At 35.5% G+C, this 11,508-nt stretch overlaps 1 long non-coding RNA gene across 1 annotated transcript; it reads left to right on the forward strand.

Annotated features, from left to right (window-relative positions):
* The first annotated feature begins 854 nt into the window (after positions 1-854).
* On the forward strand, positions 855-5,019 carry LOC126914855 (uncharacterized). The gene is made up of 3 exons (XR_007709875.1): positions 855-2,371; positions 2,450-2,758; positions 4,877-5,019. It is a non-coding gene; the product is annotated as an uncharacterized LOC126914855 (long non-coding RNA).
* The last annotated feature ends 6,489 nt before the right edge of the window (positions 5,020-11,508 follow it).

The following is an 11,508-nucleotide window of genomic DNA, read 5'->3' on the forward strand; positions in this document are numbered from 1 at the left end:
GAGAACATACGATGTGACTCGCATGCATCTCGGGGCGACAGTGTGATGAGGCTCAGTGAGAACATGCGATGTGACTCGCATGCATCTCGGGGCGACAGTGTGATGAGGCTCAGTGAGAACATGCGATGTGATTCGCATGCATCTCGGGGCGACAGTATGATAAGGCTCAGTGAGAACATGCGGTGTGGTTCGCATGCATCTCGGGGCGACAGTATGATAAGGGCTCAGTGAGAACATGCGGTGTGGTTCGTATGCATCTCGGGGCAACAATATGGTAAAGCTCGGTGAAACCGTGGAACAAAGCTCTATGTGCTCACACGATCTAGAAGACCGAGATCCTTTGGAGTGCGAAATCGAAAATGGTCCATCATGCCGTTACGATCCGACTAATAACCTGCAGGATGCAACTATCACCTTGAATACTAACTGTAACGCTACTAATTTTCATTATCTTTTATCTCTTTGCTGCCGAACCCCCGTACAGGATTTGTCGCTACACTGGATCCTTACCTCATTCGAGCACCTAGTTAAATTGTAAATGATGTTAATCGTATCGAGTCTAATGTTGGAAAACTCAATATTTTAGTTACACCCGAGGACGTGTGATAGTCAGAATGGCCGTGTCGGAGATGAAAGAGCACCGGAGCCTTCTCCTCGGAACTTTGGGAAGACACCTAGTACTGTAATTTAGATTTCACCATAGCCGTATTAAGAAAACCGTTGTCATTCGATCCGACTGTATTTATTCGAGATTTATGATAGTGAGCTCGGGCTCGAGGCGACGACCAGTCGCCGAACGTAGTCGCGGTCAAGGGGATGAACGTTTTGTTTAAACCAAGGCAGGAAGTGACTCTATAACTCTCCTTAAAAGAAATGCTTGGGACAGGGTGCGATGGTAAATGTCTCAATGGTTTCTGTCCCGTGGCTCGCCACACGCAGACTATGCTTCGAGTAAGACGGTTACCAGATGTTGATGCGTCTCCACGGTACATGTTCGGCTAGCCCGAGGACCCGCTATAAATCTTAAGATCTATTTAACGAGAGTCCTTCAAACCGACAAACAGCCTTTGTTCCAACTATGGGAAAATTGGAGAAGTATATTTTTCTCACGAACGACGCGACCCGATGGCGACTTTCTCTTAAGGGCGGCTAGCACCCTTCCCCAACCATCAACACGGAAATTGACCAATTAGCAGTAACTCCAATTTCCCTCACTTTCCGAATGAAGACTTTTCTCCACGAATCCGATGATCTCGTGCCCTTAGGCACACCCATCATGGTTTTCCTCGACAGCGTCACCGTGATGGAGAGACACTCTTTCGTACGATTTTAACGACGATACAAGTAATTCTCCGGTACGTAGTGCTTGTTCTGTGGCGACCGGAATATAACTTAGACTTCCACGAAGTATACACGTTCGACATCCCGTTGACCGCGGATTCGTTACCGGACCCGAGGCCATTATCATAGCGCCGTGAGCATCTAACATTGTGATTAATTACCAACGCTGTAATACCACTCACTTGTGCCAATAAACTCTACCATTGTTACACCGCATCAATGGCCAATATCAACGAAGATTCATCGAACACCTCTACCCCCAATCCTACCGCTACCCCGACATATATATATATATATATATATATACACGTTTATATATATATATATATATATATAGAGAGAGAGAGAGAATGTTACAAGGAAGTAATCTAAAACTTCGTAAATTTGTAGTACATGTTTAATGAGAGAAGTATAAAATATCTGATAAGCGTAGATCCAAAAATTAATCCCATTTATTTGATATACCGTACTTTTTATTTAACATTTAAATCGAACGTTTAAATTGAACCCTCGATAGAATAGATAGAATAAACGTGTTCAATAAAATAATCTCCTCCATTATCTGATTTGAATTCAACGAATTTTTTTTTATGAATACACATAGAGAGAAATCTACCTATTGTGGACACACGTACAAATCAATAAATAATGCATGTCGTGCAATATCGGCTACAGAAGGAATAAATAGAGAATTATGTATTATCCACAGATGGCAGTTATACAGTGACTACGAAAGGTATTTAAATAATATGAATATAAATACATGATACATGTATTAAACTTGGTATTATTTAATGGTACTTTCATACGATTATAAGGATTTGATTTGAAATATAAAAGCTGATAGGAAAACGGTTGATTGGAAAATATGGACACGCGCAAATATTTTCTCGTGCCCGCAGTATATTAAAACAGAAAGTCAAATGAAATATTTCTTATCAATGGCGAAGGATATTTTTCTCTTCTTCTTGACCCAGTAATTGGATTTCAAATATTATATAACGTTGATTAAAATTTCCTTTTCTCTCGAGTGAGTACTATAAGATCACAAAATGACATAGATCTTTTCTTTGCAACTTGCTGAATATAAAACTGCGTCCTTTTACAGGCAACCATGTATATTCCAAGCGTGATGAAGGGATTAGATCATCGTATCGTAAATTATGCTTACTTCCAACCCCAAAGGCAGACTTTCTATGTGCTTGTCTCTTTGCTTCGAGGGCCAGCGAACTCTTCACTCTATATGACAGAAACAGCCTAGAATCCAGGGGGAAATTTGAAAGTCAATCAAGGAAGGAACTGCAAGGTGGACAGAGCAAGGTCTCGTAGAAATGTATGAGATTCGTTTCTCGCAAATTACGAGATACGGAAACGTTTAAAGTCATCTACAGGCGGAAATCTGTTCAAGACAGTCGCGGTAATGTTTCGACGTTATATTTTATACGTTAAGCCAGCTATTATTTAAATATGTTCTTTGAAATTAAGTAAAATCAAAGTAGCTGAAAAAGTACAGCTGATAAAATTAAGTTCAAAACGTGAATGAACAATAATTTTTACTTTCGTTACGCTGTTGTTATCGATTATCCATTATTTCTTATGGCAAGAAATGGGAACGTGCTTAATTTACGATAAAAACGAGAAACAATACGTAAAATATTTTTCACGATAAATTATTTTCATATTGTTTGAAATAATTTTACGCTTCCGCGATATAAGTGGCGAATGTAATTGAACAAGAATCATTTTTGATAAATGTATCAGATATATACCGTATATATATGCAAAATATATTGTAACGTGTTAATTCATAAAGTTAGGTAAAATTATTGGAAATCTATGTACGTAGGTATGTTTAAATATTTCATTCATGTTTTTATTCCATTGAATTGCAAGTTATATAAAATCATTTCATTAATAGTATAGTTAAATAATATAAGAATTGCGAATTAAGAATATTGTTTATTAGTGATATAAATAATTAAATTAGTAATAATGTATACTTAACACGTTCTTGTATTTTGCTATTAAGGTAGAATTAGATGGTTAAAGAATTAAAATTATTTCGCTCTTCTTTCAAAATTATTTCAATCTCGATCTCATGTTTTAGAAGGGAAAACTATAATTTTTGTTCTTAAAACATATCATCCCCTAATAGTGTGCGTTCGAATCATGATTATTCTAAAAACCACTATGATTGTGTTATTGAAACAACGTCATCAACTAGTTTCTTAAACTACGTAGATGCTATTGAAACAAACTACGTACATGCATAGTAAGTTTATATGAATATTAAACATAAGAAACTTCGTTTGACTTGATTTGGCTGAAATCAGCTTGTCGAAATGCATCATAGAAATAAGTCACGTCGATCAAAGTTGTAGCGCAATATCTATTAGACCGTCATTAAAGTCATCGTTGGTACATTAATAGATGGTATCATACAGTTAAATGACATGTCATAATATTCTTTCATCTAAACCATAATAGCAACAGACTGTATCCTACAGACTACAGGTATTTCATGGGACGATCATATAAATTCTTAAATACAATAATGTATAATACACATACGTACATACATGAACCAAGTCTGTAAGCATAATCTATAGACTATAATAAATACGTGAAACATTTTGAATTCTGTATTAGATTTGAAGAAATCTCGAATAAATCAAAAGATATTAAATACTACAAAACTGTGAGCATTATTAAGGATTAGGATGTGATTTTTTGAAAGATATAAATATAATTTATGAATAGTTTCAAAGATGAAGGTGAAAGAAATCTGTAACAAGAATTAGTCCCTTAAGGAAACGTTAATTACTTTGTTACTGTAGAAACACTTGTGGATTCTTCGTTATAAAACTAACAATTATCTTTTATCTAAAGGATATGTTATAATACAAAGGTTCTTAAAATTATTCGATGGAATTTCCTATTGATATTAATGCTGATTACCTACTTTTTAACCTATCATTTACAAAGAACAGTTTATTTATCGAAGCTATAAACTTTTTTGCCCGCTTCAGAGCTTTCATCGACGATTTATGACGTACATGGTGCAATAATGCCTAATGCGATTCTCTTTAATATCCCATATTGCATACATTCTCGTACCGATTACACAAATTGTTTGAATTCAAGAAACATGCGATCACTATACCGGTATAAATTTGTTATTTACTTGATCTGAAATATCCTTTCAAGTTTGAAGTGAAATTGAAATTCTTTCAAATAATCTTTGACTTAAAGATGTTATTTATAGTTTCGCGTTTATCGATATTGATTCCCTAAATTTAACTGATTTTAGATGTATATTTATTTTACGATTTAAGCATTACATGTTAGTTTAAGTATCATTTACATACCAGCTACTTGAAATCCATTTAATTTCATGTAACTTAACTAATTACAGAACAAGGTTTAACTTTTACGTTAACTAAGCTCAAAATGTCCATGAAGCATGATTTGTTTCTGGAAAGTCATTTAACTATTTTAACTAACGAAATGTATAACGAAAACTATCGATTTTCAGAACTTTATAATATAATGGAATCGTTTTACATATTTGCGGACAAACAACACAACACAGTTTTCGTCTATGAATACGAAATAAAAAATTTAAATAAAAATTATATTAATCCTTTCGGTACGAGTTGTTTTTTAACATCGATGGTACGTATAAAGCAGTAAAGCATGTGCGTGACCTGAATACATTTCCGGTCTTTTTATAACGATTGTGAAGAAATAATGTAAAACTATAACTTCAAAACTATAACGTATGTTTCCAAATAAAGAAAATAATCACAGACTTCGCTGGATGCATAAGCATTCATAGACAACATCAATGGAATTTTTTCTGATGAATATGTACTTCTCCTGTAGGAAAGTATGAGATGACTCGTTTGTTTGTAAGAAATGTTCAAGAGCAGTTATGAAATCATTTACGGATTTCACTACGTTTTACATATTCGAAACTTTCCATCTTTGCATTTCTTTTCTGTCTCCCCTTTCTCGTGAATACTTAAATACATGATTTTTTCAAAACTTCACAAAAATAATCGTAAGAATCTGTTCTATTTTTTCTCGTATATTTCCTTGTTTGGAAAAAGGAATAATTTATGACTTGTAATTTGTAAAATTACGCTAATAATATCAGTTTACTTGTACAAGATGGCCACCATACACATATTTGTCACATTAGAAAATATAGACCTAACCAAACAGGAATATTACACATTACAAGTTAACGTACATATATATGTAGTATCTATTTACAAGTATCGCAGATTACCTCTTGAAAAGTAAGAAAACATAAAGACTAAAGTAAAGTTGTAAATCTAAACTACAGTTCAAGTTATACAAGGCATGCAAAGCTTCTCTTGAAACGTTAGGTGCGTACTTCGATATACAATATAAAGAAACATAGCCCGCGAGAAAAGCTATATAGTACATACCATACAGATCCCTCGCCATAACTTTGTCAATATGCGCAACGAAATCGGTAATTTTCGCGCCACCACTCAAACACCGTTTCTCTCGCTTTGGATAATTGAATTAAATCCAGATCGTCCATGTTTACAGCGAAGCAACACGTAATACCGCCAAAAGTGCTTTCCACCCCCTCACATAACTGACATCGGCCGTCCGTGGATCCAACGGAAGGATTTTGAACGTTGGAGAATGCGTAACGCTGATTGGCTATTGAGCTCTGGGGTCGATCGTAGAAGGGGACGCCGGGTCGCAACGAGCCTCACAGTACCGCTTCGACTGTGAACGCGATAGGAATTGGATCGTCTATTTTACAAAGCTCCTTTATCTTTTGCAACAATTACATTCGAATGTCTTTTCAAGCGCTAACGACATAATCGACGTTTGGTAAGCGATTAGTAACTGCGAATTCGTAGAATTCGTGGATAATTCTCGAGCTGTTTCGTGCGTACGCGATATTAAGTGGCACGCAAACAGGTGCACCTATTCGCGTAGCGCAAGAAATGTATCACGGAGGTCGTTCGAATTCGGGTGCACGATCTATGCCTATGACTGTGCAGTAGGGCATACTCTTCTTGACCACTTGTCTGGCGCCAACCACCACTATTGTCTCGCGAAGGCCAAGCTGTAAATCTTCGTTGCTTATACCGTTTTCTTGGTGAGTGTTAATTTTTTACTTATTCGATGGTATAATAATACCGTTATTACGAGGTAAAAGTTTTTGGATGTGTGATTTCTTGATTGAAGAGACGCTATCATTATTAAAAGTTTGAATATCCCGCCACTAGCGAGGGAAACATAATACAGAATGATTCTTTCATTTGCTTACATTCGATTTGTTAATTTTACTCCTATTCTCCTTTTTAATTCGTAATTTAATTGTGAGGACATATGCTATGGAGCAATTTTTGTTACTTTTAGCATCGTTGCTTTATTTGTTAAGACTGTTGAGCAATACGATCGTTTACTTTATTTACTGCCTTGTTTGCTATTATTTTACTTTTAAAGACAGGTATTTTGGAAATATAAACTTCTACATATTGGTATAATATTGATATACTTGAGATAAGCTCGTTTATGCTGTTACTGTTTAGGATCGTTTATTCATTAAAGTTATTGTAATCATATGACAACGAGAACTAGTGTAAAATATATAAAATGTATAGTTCTATTTTAATAATCAATTTTTAGTGCCTTTAGCGAAACGAATTGATTCGTATTAAAAATGTCGTTTAGTGAATAGGAAAATAGGACACTGAAGGTTTAACTAATTTAAAAGGATTTAGTTATTGAAGATAGTACTTGCTGAGCAAATGGATCGCGAAGTTGTCATAATGCTACAAATGATACACGCTTGTTAACTGAAAATCCATCGACTTTTCATTTTTCCATTTGTTTAAGAAATATGTTGTCCTATTAGTTTATTCCATTAATTTTTATAATGATATATGCAAACAAAAGTGTATAAATAATAATATGCAAATAATTTTTTAACTTAAATGTCACTTATTTAATGTTTTATAGAATGCTATAAGTATACTACTGATAAGATTAATTAATCGAGAACGGAATTAATGCTGTTTACTGTAATCAGAAAGAAAATGGATTAAGGAGCGAGAAGATCTCGAACGTAGCGAAATTATTTGTTGATTGAATATCTCCTCCAACCCGACAAGCAATGCGGGTTATTACAAGTAGTTTTTACTTAATTTCCAATTAGTTATCGTATCTATAAGGTGTGGTCAAAGTTTTGGTACATAAATTTAGCTTGCATCGTATTGTACCGATTTATTTATATATCCTTTTTTATATGATTTATGTTATTGAGTTAGGATTATATTAAATTATTAATAAAATGAAAGAAAAATGGAAATTAAAATTAAATAAAATAGAATTGCATTAAATCAGAAATAGAAATAAAGTCGAACTAAAGCAAATTCAATTAAATTATTTCTTTTTACTTGCCTATGGGATTCTGGGATTATTAAAGTTCCTATTACGTACTCGTATTCTCGCTAATTCTTAAAATGAATTGACTATGAAATGAATGAGACTATTTCTCCGATTATATTAAATAGGCAATATCAATTACGTGTAATTGAATACATTATTCGAACGTCTTCTACAGAACTCTTGTTATTAATACATTATGGAAAATTTGAAACCAATTCGAGGTTGAAACCAAATATAGAGGTTGCAAGGCATTTATTGCAAACATATGCTTAACGAAAAATTAGTATACAACATTAGTAGTAGTCTCAAACATACAATTAATTGCAGTAAATGTCCTGCGACTCTTACATACATTGTCATACTCGTTTGAAATTGTAATAATACGTTAATCTTGTCACAGTATCGATAGGATATCAAGATATTCTTAATAATATGTCCACAAGGAGTTTGCAGGGATATTCAAATATTTTCGCGAACCACTGTAATTCAGCACAAGAGCAGAAAATTCCAGATTTTTTAGTTCTCGATCAGAGTGAATGTTTATACAAGTAACATTCGCTATCTGTGTCCATATTTACCGAACATTTCTATTAAACCTGCGCCAAGCTCGTAGAATGCCTCAGGTCGTATATGAGATGTCAGTTTTATCAATCGAAACGGGACCAGCTAATGTTTAATCTCGTAAACTGAAGTTGCCAGCAGAAAAGTGCGGCTCTATATAGTAATTGGTGAAGACCGTGAAACGCGAAAAATGAGAAAGAATCAAAAGGCGGGGGATACGACGAATCATGGCAATCCATTTTATTTTCCAGCCATCGATTAACGGCCAACGTTTAATTTCATTTTTTTTCGCAAAACTCAATTAGAATCGTCGCGACAATCGCTAGAAACCGCAGGCAAATCTGCCAACGTATCGATCGTAGCGGACGCCAATCCCTCTGCGTTGAATGAAATAACGAAATTCAAGATGTAAATTTCACGAAACTTTTCCTCTCGGATTTGTTCGCCAGTTGATGCTTCAAATACTACAGAATATAGCTATTTGCTTTTTGCTGGAAAGCTGAGCGCTATTTCGCTTAAACGTGGAACAGCGAGAATTTAGGTATTTCAAAGACACTGTCTATGGAAATCGCTGAAAATTCCAGCCATTTAATTTCACACTGACCTACTCCTGTGTTTTTAAATACTTTAGGAGAGGACGCTACTCGTTACCATTTTATATAGCCATGAAGCGTTTAATCTGCGAAGGAGGATAATCTTAACAAGATACATCTCGGGGTCGATATTATCGGAGATGAATAAAAGTTTTTCGATTCTTCATATTTGATTTTTTAAGTAGAACTTTCCGTTGATCCTGGCTTGAATCTTCTTCTTTTTCGTGCACCCAAATGCTTATTATTAGATGAGAGCGATAAGAAGGTTTTTCGTGTTTCGCAACGTTAAAGACAGCAGGAAACGAGCTAATAAAATTGAAGTCACTTAGCCCTTAATATATTTAATATGAGTAATTTTTTAAATATAGCCATGTATTAGCGTGCGTTTGAACTTTGCGTTTTTCTTTTTCGTGCACCTGAACGTTTTTTATTAGACTGAGTGGGACACGTACCTAGGAAGCTTTCCGTGCTTCGCAACTTCAAAGTAAACAAAGGACATTTGACAAAGTCAACAAGCGACGAGTTAATAAAATTGAAGTTAAGATAGACAGAAAGTTAATACGTATGTAGTACCTCTGTGGAAGATAATATAAAATGGAAACGTATTTGACGCAACACAAATATCTTTCTGCAAATATAGGAGACGAGGAATCAATTTAGCAAAATAATTAAATAAAGTTATTGAGTCGCGAATTACACGCATGTAATACCAGATAAAATAACTTTAACTTAATGAGGTGATGGGCGTGATAGGTCTAGAAGAATCACTCGTGTCGTTAACAATAACAATTTATTTGCTTATGTCTGTGGTATACACTAGCGCGCCGAAAGCACGGTACAGATATCGGTTCGAGATTACAAGTTCAAGCTCGGCGCGGTACTTTACGCGGTGGTTCGAGTCGAGACGATTGCACAGATGTCGAGGAATTCCGATTCGCTATTACGTACGACTGCGGGCGGACAATTCAGATCGGCGTCTTCCAACTTGCCTCGCGACTCGCGATAGAACAGAATGAATTTGTGTCGCGATGATGCTCCTTAGGAAAACTGTGCTTGGGTGTGTCTAAGGATACGGAATCATCGGATTCGTTAAGAAAAGCGTTAGTTCAGAGAGTGAGGGAAATGGACGTCGCTGTTAATTGGCTAAATCGTGAGTTGGTGGTTGGAAAGAGATGGCAACTGCCCTTGAGAGAAAGTTGCTAGCGAGGAGCGTCGTACGTGAGGAAAAGCAGATTTCCGTAGTGGGTGGTATGTGTAGGGACTATTGAGACAAAGACTATTTGTTCCTTTAGAGAATCTTAGCTGCATGGATCCTAAGATTTATAGCGGGTCCTTAGGCTCGCTGTAAATATTCGGAGAGAGTGTATCGACATCTGGCAATCATCTGTTCGCAAGGTAGAGTCCTTGTGTAGCGAGGCACGGGACAGAAACCGTTGGGAAGTATGCTGTCGAGTGCCGCTACATTAATAATCTTTGTTTCTTATATTCTCGTGAATAATAATTCTTTAATCGATAGTTCCATGGATATTTAGAATAATATCTACAAATTATTTAGAAATGCATAAAAATCCACGGTTTGTTTAATCGTATAGATACATACATAGATAGGTTGAAGGTTTATTTTGAAAATTCATTAGAAACCTAAGAAGTGAATTTACGAACTGCGCAGGCGGATAAGTTTGAACGCGAGGAAGAGTGTGGTTCTTGAGTTCGATGATTTTTCCAAGTAACAGTCTTAATTCACGCGCGAATGTTAAATTGGAAATCTTTTAAGCTTTACGCAAATTATACACACGGTTTACACAATAAATATTTATAGAGGTGAAAATGATCTTTAAAACAATCCTTCGTATTAAAACCAAATATTTGAGTAATTCTTAAGGCGAAGATCGCGTATACAAACATTGAATATATTACATAGAGGAAACGTTGCAGAGTAACGTAAAATAATGTTCGTGATACAATTAAAGGCCGCGCTTAAACTAACAGTTCGATCGAGAAAATTCATTACCTTTTAAAAATTCAAATCCAATTAAACAGAATCCAACGAAATTGAATTTCCGCTTAAAAATCTTGTACAAGCCTTTAAAAATCAACGTATGTACCTACTTGTCGCTCTACAAATCCTCGCCGCTATAAATTTCCCTGTCTTAAAAGAAGTAGAAGATACAAACTATATAAACCACATAATTTTTATCGCTTTATATCACGTTGCTATAATACGTTTTATATCACGCGTAATATAGTTTCTCAGCCACAGTGGCGTTACAAGGGCGAGACCATACGTGTCTTAATGGCGTTGTTTCGTTGATATCGAATAATATCGCGCATCGACGATAGGCGACGCGAAAGAAACGCGCCGAGCAAAATCTCAAAGAGACGCTGACAATGCCTTCGTGTAACGTAAGGGATGAAATGAAAAGTCGAGAACAAGTCTTTTTTCCTTTCCTCGTTCTTAGTCAGTTAAGAAGAAAGCGAGAATGGAAAGGACAGCAGCCATGAAGTATGTACGTTTTCACGTCGGTGCCTCTCATTGTCTGCTGCAACGTTACACTGCGTTTCGTTGAAG

Source organism: Bombus affinis, chromosome 3, assembly GCF_024516045.1.
Source record: "Bombus affinis isolate iyBomAffi1 chromosome 3, iyBomAffi1.2, whole genome shotgun sequence".
NCBI classification, from domain to species: Eukaryota; Metazoa; Arthropoda; class Insecta; order Hymenoptera; family Apidae; genus Bombus; species Bombus affinis.